Source organism: Dama dama, chromosome X (genome assembly GCF_033118175.1).
Source record: "Dama dama isolate Ldn47 chromosome X, ASM3311817v1, whole genome shotgun sequence".
NCBI classification, from domain to species: Eukaryota; Metazoa; Chordata; class Mammalia; order Artiodactyla; family Cervidae; genus Dama; species Dama dama.
Genome location: NC_083714.1, coordinates 36430577 through 36447727, shown reverse-complemented (window position 1 = coordinate 36447727; position 17151 = coordinate 36430577). Strand labels below are relative to the sequence as shown.

At 41.1% G+C, this 17151-nt stretch overlaps 1 protein-coding gene across 1 annotated transcript in view; it reads left to right on the top strand.

Annotated features, from left to right (window-relative positions):
- GPC3 (glypican 3) overlaps nt 1-17151 on the top strand; it is a 436510-nt gene that overhangs the window by 10496 nt on the left and 408863 nt on the right. The gene's annotated exons all lie outside the window — the stretch shown is intronic.

Below are 17151 nucleotides of genomic sequence, written 5' to 3'. Positions count from 1 at the left end.
GGGAAAGAGTGTATATATTCTTCTGGAGTTCCGGAGAAGCAGGATTGCGAATCATTAGTATATAGGCTCAAGTTGGAACTCATGGGTGTGGATGATATTTTCCAGGCTTTTGCATGTGACATGTCTTAAAATGTGTTTTGCCAACATCTGGTGATTTTTCAGGAAAAAAAAAAAAAAAGACCAGCCAAAGACTTTAAGAACTCACTTGATTAAAAGTATGAGTATATGTTGTCATAGTGCAAGACTTTGCAAAAAAGATAATGTCTTCCAACATACACACACACACAGACCTCTGTGTAGAAAAATACATTAGAAGCAACGGATCAGACTTCTATTATTTTTGATAGCAATAATTAATAATTATGTGTGTCATTTAAACTGTTTGAAAGTTGTTGTTAACTCTTAGCGGTGGGTGGTCTTTCGCAGTCATACCTTACATTTACGTTGGTAAAGCCTTGTTTTCATATATCTTATGTGCAAACAATTCAGCCACTCATAAAGTGTCAGCAGGTTCTGAGTTCCACAGATCTGCTTGGTTCCAACATGGAGGTCCCTCTGGCTCTCCTGCTTTGGAGAGAAAGAAAGCTCTAACTGTGTGTAGCTTTGGAGCTCTGGTCTCTATTCCATTTTAGACTGGGCCCTGCTGACGAGTCTTTGAAACATGTGGTTTCAGGCAAATACTAGGAATACTTATGTAATTGGGTTGGTCTTTTCCTTTTTTCTTTATTTTTAATTGGAGGATAATTGCTTCACAATATTGTGTTGGCTTCTGCCATACAACACCATGAATCAGTCACAAGCATACATATTTCCCTTCCCTCCTGAACCTTCCCCCCGAAGTGTCTACGGAGATGGGAATTTTTTTGGTTGGTGGGGGGGGGAAGGGTTGTTTACTTTTCTGTTTCTCTGGCAAAATGGTTTCTTTAATTTCTCTGTTGTTGCTGAGGTTACCATTTTCATTCAACATAAGCTTGAAACTCCTTGTTCTTCAGTAGATTTTTTGAGTCTACTTTCTTTGATGGACTAGTTTGGAAGGGCACAGGAGAAGAGCATGGAGACTACAATTCAGAGTGCCAACTGGATGTCACTTGTTTTATGTTTAATCTCTCATGTAATCTACGCAGCAAAGTTAAAAGGTAGGTGCTGTCATCTCCATTTTACAGATGAAGAAACTGAGGCCCAGAAATGTTTCCTTTCCCCAAGCTTGTTTAAGTAGTGGAGCCAGGATTTACATCCAGATTAGTCTCACTCCATAGCTCATGCTCTTTCCAGTATTCACATTGTATTATGAGGGGAAAGAATATGGCCTGGATGGATGTAAAGTTTTTGGCCTAAATTCCCACCCTCCTTTGACTTTTGTGATGCTGTACACTCTGGCTTCCCCTCCTAATTGTACAACTGATTGTGTCTGTGCTTGTTTATGCTCTTCCTCCCACCCTTTATTAGACACAAGTGTTCCAGGCGGGTTTGTCCTTTGCCCTTTCTTTTCTCTTTGTTCATTCCCACAACCATTCCCATGACTTCATTATCTTCACTGCTTGAATGACTCCCCCATCTTTTTCCAGCCTGATCTCTTCCTTGCCATCCAGTTCAGTATTTCCCACTTGCCTGTTGGATATCTCCATCCAGCAGTCCTACCAGTGTTTCACTTTCAACACAGTAAAAAATTAGTCCATCATTTTCTTTCTTACCTGCCCAAACCTGCCTCTCTCCAGCATTCTTATTTCTGGTGATAGCATCTCTGCATGGTACCCAACTTGAAACCTTGAAATCATCTTTGACTTCTCTTTTTTCTACATCTCACATCCAAATCAGATGGCTGAGTCCTGCAAGTCTGCCTCCATCTTGCCTCTCACTCTTATCCTGTTGACATGTGTGCCCTCTATTTAAGCATAACAGGCCGCTAACTCATTACTGAGAGGATCCTGTAGTTGTCTGCCTTCAAGCCTTTACTTATAAACCACCTGACTATCTTCCTCTCTTTGGTGCCTGTGGCCGTCTTGCCCATTTTTCAAGGTGTCAGTGCAATGTCATGTTCTTCATGAATCACTTTATGATTCCCCAAGACTAGATGTGATTGTCCCTTTGAACTGTGTGATCAATGAACTTTTATGGCCTTGGTTCTTCTTTGCTCTTGTAATTATTTATATACTTGTTTCTTCTTACTAGATCCTTGCTCATTAATGTGTGGCCCTTGGACCAGCAGCATCAGCAGCATCTGGGAGCTTGTAAGAAAATGTAGAATCTGGGTTTCAAAGCAGAAAGAAAAAAGCAGAATCTCAGGTGCCACCCCAGATCTACTGAAGCCGAATTTCTATTTTTTTTAAAACAGGATTCCCCCCAGGTTACTTGTATGCATATATAAACTCCTTGAGGGTAAGAACCTTGGAGCACTTAAGAGAGTGTCTTGCATATAATAGATCATTGTTCTTTTGACTTCTCAAGTTTGTGCTCTGCTTCAGCTGTTTTTTCACTGATGTGAATGGTGGGGTGAGGGTGGAAAGGAGGGTGGGAGGAGGGGGAAGGAGAGAGAGATTCGGAGAGCGTAGGGGGAGAGGAAGAGAATGTAGGGGTTTAAGAAAGTGAGAAGGCATAGCCTACGGGATCTTTGCTCATTTACTAATAACTTTACAACTAGTTTGGAAAATAGTCTTTGCTCCCCTATAGTCTAGGCCTTGGCTTAATTTAACGTGGCCAGAGGCAGTATCTCTTGTGATCATTTTGCTCTTACTCTAGGGAACTAGGAACTTCCTGTGGTTCATAAGAATCTGCTTGCAATGCAGGAGACCCAGGTTCGACCCCTGGGTCGGGAAGATCCTCTGGAGAAGGGAATGGCAACCCACACCAGTCTTCTTGCCTGGAGAATCTAGGGCTTCCCAGTTGGCGTGGTGGTAAAGAATCCTCCTGCCCATGCAGGAGACACAGATTCCATCGCTGGGTCAGGAAAATGTCCTGAAGGAGGAAATAGCAACCCACTCCAGTTTTCTTGCCTGGGAAATCCCAAGGACAGAGGAGCCTGGTGGGCTACAGTCCACGGGGTTGTAGAGTTGGACACAGCTGAGCCCATGCACACGCACTAGGGAAGTAATGGTTTCCCACATTCTCTTTTGCTGCATTCTGGGGTGTGTCTTCTCTGGCCATCTCCCGAAGTCAGAGCTGAGCCTGTGAGGAGTTGCAAAGAGCCACAGGAGAACTGTGCTGTGTTTCAAATAGTCCCTTCTGTTTTCAGAAACAGATTTTCTGCTTTGTTTTCAAACTTCAAAGTCTGTTTCTGAAATAAGGTTTATTTTCCCCCACGGAATTCTGAAGGTTTTATACAAGTGTTAATTTCTAAAACCCAAGTCATTCCTTGCCTTTGAAACCTCAGTGCTGTGGGTCAATTTAATAACGTTGCCTGAAGGTTCTTTTGGCCTTCAAAAGCTGTCAGATTGCCTTTTTTGTTCTTTGAGAAAGTGAGGTTGCCTCATTCACAATGCCTGAAGGTGATGTTGGAATCAACATTTATTCAGTTCTTTAGAGTCTCTCCCCACCCCTCAACGATATTCAGTTTTATTTTCAAGTGAGGTCTTGGTGGCGCAAGATGTTTTACCAACTAACAAATTCCCCAAAGCTCAGGAGCATTCCCTAGAGGACTGATAAGTAGCCCTAGTCCCTCTGACACGCACAGTAAGGGGAAGAGTGAGTGTTCTGTGTGCTCTTGTCTTCCTTTTTCGCCTTCGTCTTTCCCACCCGCACATTCTTTCAAGTGGTGATAGTTTAGAACAGAAGGTGTTTTATGGTTTGCTATATTTATTGAATGGTTTTGTGTTTCTTGTTCTCTTAAAAAGATGAGTGGAATGCTTTGTATTTCCCTCGCTATTTTTAAAGTGGCGTTTCCTTTTCCTATTGCTTCTGATTTTTTCTCCCCACTTTCCCCCTGTCTTCCTCTGCCGCCTCCACATCCGCTTGCCCTCAGTAATTCTGGAGAGAAAACAGGCTTTGCATTTCTGCCCACATATTGGGTTGGGGCACCTGGTTACTTCTCTTGGGATATTGTGAAATTCACTTCCTTAGTTTGGAAATAAAGAGGTCTAAAATGTGCACTGATGAATTTACACTCCACTTTCTAAGAACTCTTGAGTAGTTAAGAGGCTTCTTGTATAGATAGAACAAGGCTAAATATATCTGACTTGAATACCTCTGATCGTTGCAATATAGTTTACATTTGTTCTTACTTTGTCATAATTCTCAATGAATGCAAATTGCATCTCTGTTCTTCAAAATCTCTTTTCTTACACGGAATGCCTTTCCTTTTTCTCGGGTTAAGGGAGCCCCTTTGAAACACTGCTAACATGGGGTAGAACTGCCACCTACCTCGTAGGCTAACCAAACTAGTCTGCTTTTCCGTGATGAAGGGATCACATTTCAGGACATTGTTTCACTTGTAGGATTTTAGTGGCCTAGTTTCAAATTTGACTGCAGGTTAGAGAGTATATTCCAATTGGAGTATTCTGTGGTATTTTTTTTCTTTGTGTTTACACTTTGGGGATCTTGGGTTTGTCCTATATCTATTATCTCTTCCAAGCCTGGCCAAGGTTGTTAGGTTATGCAGTTATGTATAAATATTTAACAAGATAAGTTAGACAAAATGTGCTTAAAGATACTTTAGCCCTCCCCCCAACCTCCTCACCACCGCGGGCCCCAGCTCGGTTTTTGTGTGAACTCACAGATGGTTGCTTTATCTCACATGTTTAGATTTGGAAGACATTCCTTTGCACTTTGCTTGATGGACACAGTGAAATGGAAGCTTTTCAGTCAATCTTGACTACCAAAATGGTAGCACGAAGGAACAGATAACATTAGGCTCCTCTTCCTATTTTTTTTTTTCCTGACCAGTTATCCAAACTCCCCTAAGCCAGACGAGTTTTAAGCATGAGATTGTATGTTTTTTAAGAAAATATTTTGGATAAAGACTAATGCTCTCAAGTCCGGAATAACAATTAGTACCATTCATTAATCAGGGGCATGTTTTGACTTTGAGTCCTGGCGAGGAAATATAAACTGTGAAAGTCACACATATATATGAACCTCAGGCAAATTTATGACTTGTCAACCTTTTAAGGTTAAATTCTTAACCCCAAATCGGGGCTGGCTTTATATGTGGAGTTTGACACATTCCTCTGGGCCACTGAACACCCGCCTCCCTGAGCCCTTTGCCTAACAGCAGCTAATGGCCTAATGAGCAAGAAGGATTTCTGCCTCTTATCAGCTGCCTAAACAGCAACAGGAAGGCTGATATACAGAGTATAGGTCAAAACCTGAGTTCTTGAACCAAAAAAACCACAGGGTCAGTTTAAAACTCTGGATATATGGCATGGCTATAGTCATCAATACCTGTCAGTAAAGGAGCTGGACACTTGAGTTCAAACACATAGTTAATAGTTGTCAAAAGCATGAACAGTCTAATTAATTTTGCTAGTAGTCCTCTCCTTTGTTTAGTTCTTCTATAAATAGCCTTCATATAGTCTTTAATGAGCTTTTAGTTTGTGCCTGGAAGTTGTTGTGGTCATGCGGCAGGAGTGTTTGATTGTCAGATGGTGATGATGATGGAGGCAAGGGTATTTATATTTTGGCCCCGATTTTGAAAGGGGCTGCCAGATAAAGGTAAATAGATCTCTACTACTACTTTTCTTCCTTTTCGAAATGGAGTTTTTGAATAAATACACACTCAACTTGCCACAGAGTCAGAGTAAACCTTTGTGATTCTTCATATTGTACTCTGACCTTTTTAAGGAGAAAAAGAGTCATGGCTTGTTTCTTAGATCCACTTGGAATCCAGGCTCAGACTCGCATAGGATAAATATTTTAGGGGATTCAGTGCCCATCATAGTGAAAGCCCCTTGACTTTCATCTTCCGCATTTGCATTTTTTCAGAGACAATAATGAAAACATTTTTTTTCAGATTCCGTTCCGTTATTGAAAATCCTATTTACATAAACAGGCATTGTTGTGGCTTAGGGAAGAATGTGGGGTCCCATTCTTTAGCCCCTTGTATATCTTTGCTAAGGCTTGTCTAAATAGAAGTAATGACGCTTTAGTCTAAGCAGCTTTTCTCATTTAGGTAAGCAGGGTGGTTTGAAATTTCAGTTTACTAGATAATTGAGTTTCTTCTTCTTAATTATTTCAGGCATGCAGGTTGCTCTCTTGATAGCAAAGACCTTAAAAATCTAGTAATCTCCTCCGGCATCCATTGGGTAATAAAATCCTGTGCATTTTCAGGGGTTAATTTTCATGACAATTGTGTATCCCCTCCCCTGAAGAAATTCTGCTATCAGGGCTTTGATCTCCTCACATTTGCAAAAAGCACACTTAAAAAATATATAAGGATGATGCTGGAATAACTGGATCTAGAGGAAATTTAAATATATTCAGATTCATGCTCATTACACAACTTTCATTTAGGGTTTATAATAGCCTTGTCATATTCTTCAGAAAATCATCTGCCTGACTTTGCCAGGCTTGGTTTTCTGCCCTGAATGAAAAACTGAAGATCAGCAAAACTGGAGCCTAACTATCCCCTATTCTATCCTATTTCTCGAAAAAAAGAAAGGAGAAAAAATGAAAGAAAAAGAAAAGTTCTCGCAGGTCATCTAGTGCATAGTGAGGTGAGGAAAACCTTTAAAAAAAAAAAAAGCTCAGGCTGCCTTCACATCTGCTATTCATTCCCACTGGTGTGACTTCAATTCAGCAAGTTTTTATTGAGCACCTGTGCTGGGGGCGGTGCTAATAATCATTAACATTTATTGAGCCAGGCACTGTGCTAAGCCCTTTATGGGCAACATCCCATTTAATCTTCACAATAGAACTACCAGGTGGGTATGATTTCTCCCATTTTACAGATAAGGAAATAGAGGCTTACAGAGGTTTAGTGACTTGTCCAAGTTTGAATAACCACGAAATGAATTAAATCTGCTTAGGCTGGTTTCAGAGCCATGTTCCTAATCACTACTCTTGTGGTGGGCTCAGCATTTCTGGGAATTATTTTTGAAACCAGTTTTGAGAATCCAGTATATGTCAGATACTAGGGGTTTGAAGTAAAACAACAACAACTCTACTCTCTGTTCTTGATGGGGGAGGCAGACATGGAGACTGATGAGGACCAGGCTTGGAGGGGTCTCTGTGTCTGTCGAGGGTAAGGAGGAGGGCATGGGAAGAGCGAAGGCTTGCATCTGTGGGAATGCTGCATCCCAAATGTAGCTCAGCAGACAGGGGTCATGGGCATTTGATTTTCCTGTTCAGTGAAGGTTATCATCTCTGGGTTGATCTGCCTCAGTGATTGCATCAAATGGTTTCCATCACTGCCCTCGTTGTCTGTAGCATCAGCTACCTTGAACCGCTATACTCTTTAGATATACATGCAGGGTCAGCATGGTTTGGGGAGAATTGGCCCCATAGTTCGCATATTGTTTCTACTTTATTTCAGTTCTTTCTTTTAAAAAAGTAAAAATTAAATGAGGCAGATATTCCCAAATCAAATTACTGTGGTCTCAAGAGCTGGTGGCTTTCTGAAGGCAGGTCATATAAGACTAGCAGCTCGCAGGGAGGTCCTAGATCCAGGCTTAGTTCCTTCAGCTTGATCTGGAGCCCTCCTGGCACTGCCTCTTGGAGCCCGCACTGGGCTCTGGAGAGCTCTGTATCTGAATCATCCTTAGCCAGACAGGAGAATGAAGTTACTATTAGCATTTTGAGTTTTTCAGTGAAATCCTGGGATGGGAAGGCAAATCCCCAAATCACCTGTTTGGGTAATTTATTTTTGTTTTTAGTAGCTCCCGAAGAAAGCAAGGAGGAAAAAAGTCACTACTGAGTATCACAGAACCATCTTTTATGTGTTGCAGTAATAACTTAAAATTTCCTCAATTTTTGGAAACATTTGGTTCAGGGCAAAGTGAATTCACCAACGTGTGTGTGTGTGTATGTGTGTGTGTGTGTTTGAAACAATATTCTTTAGTTTCCAATCTCAGCTTGCCCCACCTCATGTCTCCAAGTTTCTTACAGCTGCTTTGCTTGCCAACTCCTCTCCCATGCACTTTCTCCTTCATTAAATCTCTTCCACGGAAGGGGTTGCCACCAAGTCTAGACTTCAGTAACACACAAGAGGAGGGCCAATTAGTGAAGATTTTGATTCATATTACATGAGAGTCGGGGGAGGAGGAGGAAAATCTGTCCTTCCCAGTCCTTCAGATACTAAAGTTCTAACACAACAGTATGCTGAAGATGTATAAAATTACTGGAGCATTTACACAGCTATTCCCCAAGATGGCATAAATGCCACAGCACTAGAGCATGTCAGTGTAGACACTCAGATCAGCTGAAGGATAGGAAAAAAGAAAAGATCAATAACATTGCTTCTCACTAAGGGATCAAGAGTGAGGGTTTGATTTTCTTTTGGTTGCATTTTGCTCAGGTGCAATGTGTCTGTTGTACTAACAAGGCAACTGGCTCCCTTTTCCACAGGTTCCTATCATAGGAAAAGGGGAAAGATAAAATAGAGGGCACAGATTATTTACAGTGGCTGAGAAAGTAATTACAAGGTGCAATGGCTTGAAACTGAAATTTAGGTTAGCCATTAGAGCCGGGAGAAGCATCTTAACAGTAAGGGCAATTGGGCATCGGAAAGATTTGCTTGGGAGCTGGTTAAACAGCATCTCCAGAAGTGCTGGAAGACTAGGGTACCTATAATGTGAAGAAAGACATTGGGATATGCCAGCTCTCTTTGTGGCTGTTCAGTTGCTAATAGCTTAAAACTCTTTTTTTTCATGTAAATGAAATACATCTAATTTATCAGACTTAAGAAAACAAACAGGGATTTCCCTGGAGGTCCAGTGGCTAAGACTCTGTACTCCCCATACAGGGTGCCCAGGTTCAATCCCTGGTCAGGTAGCTACATCCCACACTCAGCAACTAAAGAGCCTGCACGCTGCAATGAAGACTGAGGATGCTGAGCGGTATAAGGAAGACCTGGTGCAGCTAAATAAATAAATACTTTAAAAAGATAACAAACACATTTGGGCACTGAGAATGAGGCATTTGGATTAGTCTGAGCACCCTTCTAACAACTTTTCTGGAATACAAGCCAAGGACTAAGGCAATATTATTATTTTTTGCTTCTGCAAGACGTCTGTTTTATGGCTTGGGACTAATGCTGTTAAAGTGACATTTGGGCTTTGTCAGTAGGACTTTCTCAAGGCTGAACATAGATAAAATTTGGTTTTTGTCCCTTTTGATCTTTTTTAAAACTTTCACTTTAACTGTCCAGGTGTTCTGGGTTAACTCCCACCCCCTCTTTCCTGTGCTGAAGGAAGCTCCCACATAAACTCTTGAGGTTTGAAGTAAGAGAATTACTCAAGAAATGTTGCACTTTAAGACAACACCTGATGAAATTGCTTAATCAAAGTAGTAACTCATTCATGATGAAACATTGAGACATTACTAGGCAGAGACTTGGGGACTTCCCAGGTGGCTCAGTGGGTAAAGAAACCGCCTGCAATGCAGGAGATGCAGGTTTGATCCCTGGGTCGGGAAGATCCGCTGGAGAAGGAAATGGCAACCAACTCCAGTATTCTTGCCGGGGAAATCCCATGGACAGAGGGGCCTGGCGGGCTACAGTTCACGGGGTTGCAAAAAGTCAGACATGACCACACACACATAGGCAGATACTTATAGGTGGTAGAGAGGAGGGTGTATTAGTTTCCTTGGGCCGTCATAATAAATTACCTCAAATTTTGTGGCTTAAAACAAGTGAGTTTATTATCTCATAGTTCTGGAGGCCAGAAGTACAAAATCAAAGTATCAGCTGAATTCCCTCTATAGGCTGTAAGAGAATCCTCCCTGGCCTCTTCCAGCTTCTGTTGACTCCAAGCCTTTCTTGGCTTGTGGCTGCATCAATCCAGTCCTTGCCTCTGTCTTCACATGGCCTTCTGTTCTTCCTGTATCTCCTCTGTGTGTGTGTGTTGTTCATAAGGACATGTCATTGGATTTAGGGCCCACCTAGATAATCCAGGATGACCTCATCTCGAGATCTTTAGTTTAATCACGTCTTCAAGACCCATTTTCCCAAATAAGATCACATTCACTGGTTCTAGGGGTTAGGAGGTGGACATCATCCATCATCTTTTTAGGGGTACCATTCAATCCACTATAGAAGAGAACTTTCAGGGCCTCTTGAATCATACCAATTTACCAGAGCTTTCTATTCTACGGGTAACTTGTTCTAGGGAAGCTTAAATTTGGTTGTAACATTTCAGTGTGTTTCCTGAAGGGGATGTGGGTGGCAACTGCTGTTAACCCACTTTCTAAATGGGAGTGAAATGACTTACCTAGTCACGCTGGATCAGAAGAAGAGTTCTGAAAGAGTAGGCTACCATATTATTACTCAGCATGGACTTGGTGTCTTAACTCTTGGCCTTATTGGATTGGATTTTTTTCTTATAAAAATATATCTTTTTCTAAACACTTTGGCCATAAGAAGGCAATCATTGCCTATTAGTCACTTGAAAAACCTTTCAGATCCTTTTCAGGGGATCTGTAGGTTCAAAGTGGTTGGTGTGTTTTCAACCTAGTTTTTGTGGTTTGCAGAAACATCAGGTACAGGGATTTTACAAACCAGAGACATCTGTGAAGCAAAAGGTTGCTTTTTTAGGGTCAGGTATACTGAGTCTTGGTCTTACCTGGTGGCTCAGTGGTAAAGAATCTGCCTGCAGTGCAGGAGCTTCAGGAGACACAGGTTCAATCCCTGGGTCGGGAAGATCCCAAAGAGAAGGGAATGGCAACCCACTCCAGTATTCTTGCCTGGAGAATTCCATGGACAGAGGAGCCTGGCAGAATACAGTCCATGGAGTTGCAAAGAGTTGGACACGACTGAGTGACTAAACAACAATTCCTAGTCTAGAATGGGCTCAGTGATTATCAATTAACCTATAGTTGGAAACAGACTCTCAGACTGGAAATTCTCTATGCAGTCATCTAGTGAGGCCCAGATTTGAAAAGGCTTTAGGTTGAGTTGTCCTTGGTAGCAGAGCAGATAATAACACTTTAGTCTTGATACACAAGGGTTCTTTCTCCCCTACTTGCCCCAATGTGATTTCATACACAGGGGGAATGGCCTAGCACTTAGATTGGGCCTAGGTTGTTGAAATTCTCAGCTATGCTTCAGGTCTACATGTTTGAAGATTGTATCTGAAAAATAAAAATTACACATCTCCTAAAATATGGGATCTCTCCTACTTATCTGAGTAGAATAGCAATTAGTGAAAGAGTGACTTGGGGAGACAGGAAAATTGCCTTGGTTTAGTTCTGGCAGATTTCTAAAAGATTCTTTATCCCAAGTGGCATGTCCTCCAACCCTATTTTGTTTTTATTAGGGTTTTCCCCTGTTGAAGTAATATATGTGGGTGGGAGGGGGGTGGAGGGAAGAGAAGAGGGGAAAAGAGGAGGAGGAGAGAGAGATCTCCATTTTGGGCTCTGAGCACTCTTCATTTTCCCTGGAATACTGTTCTACAAGTTGCTCTAGTAGCATCAATTGGTCTGATCTAGTTCCTTTAAAATTGAACTCTCTTGAAGTTCTGGCATTGGTTCCAAGTCAAAGGGGAGGGCATGAAGTCCAAACCTCAGTGAGCCCCTTGAGATACAAAGATGAGTCAGTTAAGGGTCTTTCCATCAAGGAACTTAAATCTAGCAAAGATAAGGCATGCAAATATAACCATGATGCAAGTTATGGAGTGTGAGAAGTGTCTGTATAAAGGATGTGGAGTGCTGTGGGAATTCAAAGGGTAGACAGCTTGTGGAGGATGGAGGACATCTCTGCTTCCATGAACACTCTTTCCTGTGAGAAGCCAATCCAAAGATAACTCAGAGTCAGTGATACCTCAGTAAAGCTGGAAAAAGTATTTAAAAAGACAACAAAATGAAAAGTAGCCAAAGATAACTAGGAATCATCTGTGGCAGGGCTCATATCACTCCTCCTCATCTGGCCCCAGCCACTTTCCACCAGCTCACTTTTGCCTCTAGCCTTACCAGTTTCCTCGGCAATGCCTGAATATGCCACCCCTTTCACACCCCTATGCACTTGCTCTGTTTTAAGGAGAAGGATGCAGATATATATGTTAGCAACATCTCTCTAGGGCATAGATGGAAGAGCGTGTAGAGGCAGGAAGGCCAGTTTGGAGGCTGTATTAGTTTTCTAAGTGAGAAGAGGTGAGGTGATGAGGCAGAGATGGAAAGAAGGGGAATGATGAGGGATATTTAAAAAAGCAGAATCAGTAAGAGCAGGCTTCCCTTGTAGCTCAATTGGGAAAGAACCTGCCTGCAATGCAGGAGACCTGGGTTTGATTCCTGGGTCCGGAAGATCCCCTGGAGAAGGAAATGGAAACCCACTCCAGTATTCTTGCCTGGAAAATCTCATGGACAGAGGAGCGGGCTACAATCTGTGGGGTCGCAAGAGTTGGACACAACTTAGCTATAACCAGTGATAGTTGGCTATAGGGGATAAAGGTGAATGAGGTGTCCTGAGTGATCTAGAGGTTTCCCGTTAGTTTGGGAGTCCATTTCCTGGACCAGTCTGTGAACTCCAGGGCAGGGACTATGTCCTGTTCATTATTGTATTCCTTGGGTTGGGCAGAGACCCTAGCAGAGTAGGCATTCAGTAAATGTTGGATGAATGAATTGTTCACCACTTTGGCAGGCTGCATGTAATCAGTGAATTTGTATTCCCAGAGCACATGTTGATGGCTGGTTGGCAATGTGGTCCAGAAAGAACCTCTTTGTGGGAGAGTGTAGCGATCAAGGGATTCAGCCTTTACTGGGCATGAAATGATACGCAATTAATTGACAGTTGGCAGTAGAGATAAAGGTAATTCATTCTTTAATTCTCAGGCTTAGAGAATGGCTTATCTCCAGGGTTGCTTTAAACTCCCAGTACTCCAGCGTGGTAGCGACATTTTTGGCCTGCCTTTTACAGAGGCAGAATCTGTGGCAGCCCCAGGCATGATCTTTGATTTAAAGTCTGAGCTCGTGATACTCAGGTGTGCCCTCTGCAAGGTCATGTTCTTTCAGGCTAAATAATAGAAGAGTAACCTTCGTCTGGGTTCCCTAAGACAATTTCTTCTACCAGCAATTCTCACTTCCCCATTGGTTTCAAATGCAGCCATTTCTTTCATCTGTATTCCTATCTTGATTAGTAAGAAATTAATGAGCGTGTAAGATTTGATTTAGATAATGATTAATTAGGGGAAAAGGCACCGTTCTAACAGCAAGTCACTATTATATGCTAAGGAAATTAGTTAATATTTTTGGATGGCAAATTGACTTGTCCTCTGTTTAAAAAAAAAACTTTTAAAAATGGTTGATATATTTTTTTTTTGGTTCATTAATAGAGCAATCTGCACTTAATCCTTTGGATAATTCTAATAGGCATCTATTATTTTCCCAATAAGTCATGAAGCAACTAGTTTTGGATATCATTCATTTCTTTGCTTACTATTACTTTAATGGTAATATTGCATTATTATTTTTAGCACAACATACCTTTGTTAGCAAAAAAATCTGCTGTTCATAAAGCAGACCTTGGCAATAAAATATGTCAAATCATCACACACACACACACACACACACACACACACACACACACATATGTGGAAAAGATTTCAATTTTCACTGTTACTGAGCCCTGACGATTTATTCTCTTCTGTTGCTGTTTGAATATGTTCTATCTGCTTTTAGAAAAGTATGAGGATAAAGGTCCACATTAATATTTCTTCTGTTCTTTAGTGTGTTTTTAAATGTGATTTTTGACAATTTATGGCCATTAGCTAAAATTACAGTGTAGTAAAATAACCAACATGTAGAACATAATAAAGGTAATTAGAGAATCAGAGGGCTGGAAGTGACCTTGAGGGGTTATTTCGCCCATTTCCCAATTTCAAGCTTTAAGACTAATCTTCCTAGACAGCACCCTTCATCATATTATGCCTCTGCTTGAGACTCAACCAGGGTTCTTTATTGTCTGTACAGTCAAGCTCATAGTCTTTTAACTCCATTCCAGTCCTTTCAGAGTTTGGCCCCTCTTGTCTGGTAAGCTAGCTACACCCCAGATTCTAGCTTTTCTCCAGACAGGTTAGTCTTGCCCCACTATTCCACTGGTGCCAAACACATTTCGCCCATTGGCCTCATCTTTGACTGTTTAGCTTAAGCCCCACCTCCTTCTGGAAGTCTTGTTTGACCCCTAGAGCCTCTGGTGAGCATTTACTTATATAGCAAATGTTGTCTGTATTTCATATTTAAAAAATCAACTGTATTGAAATATAATTTACAAATAACAGAGTACATTTTGAGTGAAGAATTTACTGAGTTTTGACAAATTTATATACCCATGTGACTACCACCCCGATTAAAATATAGACTATTTCCATTCCCTCAGAAAATATACTGCATATTTTTTCACCTAACCATATATCAGCTTTAACTGTTCTCTAGCTATTTTTGTGTGTGAAAGTCTGGTCTCTTAGCATGAATTTATTTTTTGTTTATTTTAATTTTACTTAACATATATTGAATATTTACCTTGTACCCAGTAGGCTAAGAGCTTCATATGCATAGTGTTCCTCAGTCCTTGCAACAACTTTGCAGGGTAAGTGCTGTTGATAATAAGGATTGAAAAACCATGTATAGGTTAAATAATCCATCTTTGCTTGCAAGCTGGTAAACGGTGGGGCTAGGACTAAATTGTAAACTACTTGACCAGAGGGGCCATAAGTGTTTTGCTCTTTCCTGCCTACTAGTGTCTTACACTGATGTAAGACCGTTAAAACTTACTGACTTAGAGTAAAATCCAATAGAACAGATGCATTTAAACAGCCTCATACACAGTGTTCACTGTCCCCTTCCAATTAGGGACCAGGCTCAGGCCTGGAATGGGGTCTCCAAGTGAATGTGGTGTTGACGTCCCAGTACTGGCAGAGGTGGCTAAGGGAATCCAGAGCAGGCTAAAATGTCAAGTCTTCGAATGGAGCTTAAGAAACACCAAGAACTAGGCCTGAAGGAAAGAGTCTGTGTTCTGGGTCAAGAAGGTAAGGCTGGGGAACTTCACTGCTGGTCCAGTGGCTAAGACTCCATGCTCCCAATGCAGGGGATCTGGGTTCAGTCCCTAGTCGGGGAATTAGATTCCACATGCCACAACTAAGAGTTCGTATGCTGCAATTAGAGATCCTGAATGTAACTAAGACCCAGCACAGCCAGATAAATAAAGAATGCAAGGCCATAGGTAGCCAAACCTAAGAGATCGCTTTACACAAGAGTACACAGGAGGGAACCTGCTGTGGACCTCTTGTGATTTAGCCACTGGAAGGGGAAGCAACTGGTAAAGGTGCCCAGCTTGGATACACATGGGAATAATCCTCCAGAGAAGAGCTTCTATAACTCAAATATCCCTTCTCAGTTGGAAGACCCAGAGCCAGACCCAATATGCAAGCAAGACATTGTCTCAAAATAACTGGAAATAAATTAATTCATAGTTCCTTCAAGTGAAGCATCTATTTGTGAATCTTCAAGGTGTTTGGAAATTGATTTTTGTTGTATTTTAAAATATTTTTCAAAGATCAAAGTTAAGCATACAGATGTAACATTTTCAGGGTTGTCTATCTCCACTCCTCCTTTTTCAGTCAGACAGTTCTTTACTAGCGCTCTCAGTCTGCAGCCCTCATTAATCACTGCTACATGCACAGAGCTGCCTGAGATCGACAGAGCATCCCAAAGGAGATGGGAGTCATTCTCTGCTCTTCAGGAACTCAAAATCTAGGAAAGGAGATTATAGTATGAAGGTACTTTTTAATCCTCCAAAATAAATGGGAACTAGCAGCCCCATAATGACTTTAATTTTTTTTTTTTTAGCATCTGGGAATGCAAGTTATTAAGCCCTAAAGAGTTGAACCTTTGTGACTTATTTGAATAGTCAATTGCTAAGTCTTCTCCTTATCTCCATCCCAGGCTATACTGCTTGTCTGTAGTCCCATTTCCCAGCTGAATTCCATTTTTACAAAAAAAAAAAAAAAAAAAAGCACCTCTTTGACGAGTGTGGCCCACGATTACTTTTCTTTCCCACCTAATAAAGGAGCACTTTTCCCTTAACCTTCTTTTGTTCCTGACATGCTTAAAGAATGCTTTGCTACTTACTATGTCTTTTGTAGGTTGCATCTTATTTCTTGAATTGGCCTTTCTGCTTTTATTCTCACAAGTGTGTACCAGTTCTGTGTGCCTCCTTAGTCATCTGCCCTGGGTTTTACTTTTTATTCATCCCACTTGGCATTTGGTTCCCAGAGTAATTCTTTGTTTTGTTGATGAGGATTCCTCTCTAAATTCTTTCTGTATTTCTTTCTGTTTTGTGCATTCTTTCTGTCTTGTTTCTTTCCTGTGTTTGTTCATGCATTAAAATGGTTATATTTCATTGTTGTCATTTAATTTAGGTATGTCTAGCTCTCCTGGCCCATGTTCCTTATGCTATCATGTGCTGAGGCTTATTTTAACCTGGCCTGTGAGTTATATGAAATTTACTTAAAAGAAAATGTCTTTCCCTTTGGCATTTATTTCTCTCCTTCATGGTTTGGAAATCCTGAGTTCTTATCAGTTTATAGATGTTTTATTTCCTCAAATCTATAGCTCACTCTTAGCCCCCAGATCAATTGTACTGGATTATTGATTAACCAGGCAGTAATAAGTTGGAGGATAAATATTGCTATATATACATTTCTTATATTTGGATATAATAAGTACCTTTCTTCATGACATCATGACCATAAGTTCTCATTTAAGATTTTATTCCTTTAAAGATTTTGGCTAAACAAATTCTTAAGGTAGTGGGAGTCTGTACAATGATGAGACTTGATCAACTCAGGGAACGGTTACCCCTATGCTTGCTCTAAGTTACTTTGTGAATTATCATATTAAGGCAAACCAAATTGGGGTCATGGTAATTTAAAGAGCCATTCCTGGGCTTCTGTTGGTACATCGAGTGGCAGTTTGTTACCTTCTAGTAAGGCACTCAGGGCACTTCACAAAGAATAAACTATGAGCCCTATTATTTTATGACTCCCACTGGTTAGAGCTGGTGGGAGAAAAAGCAGT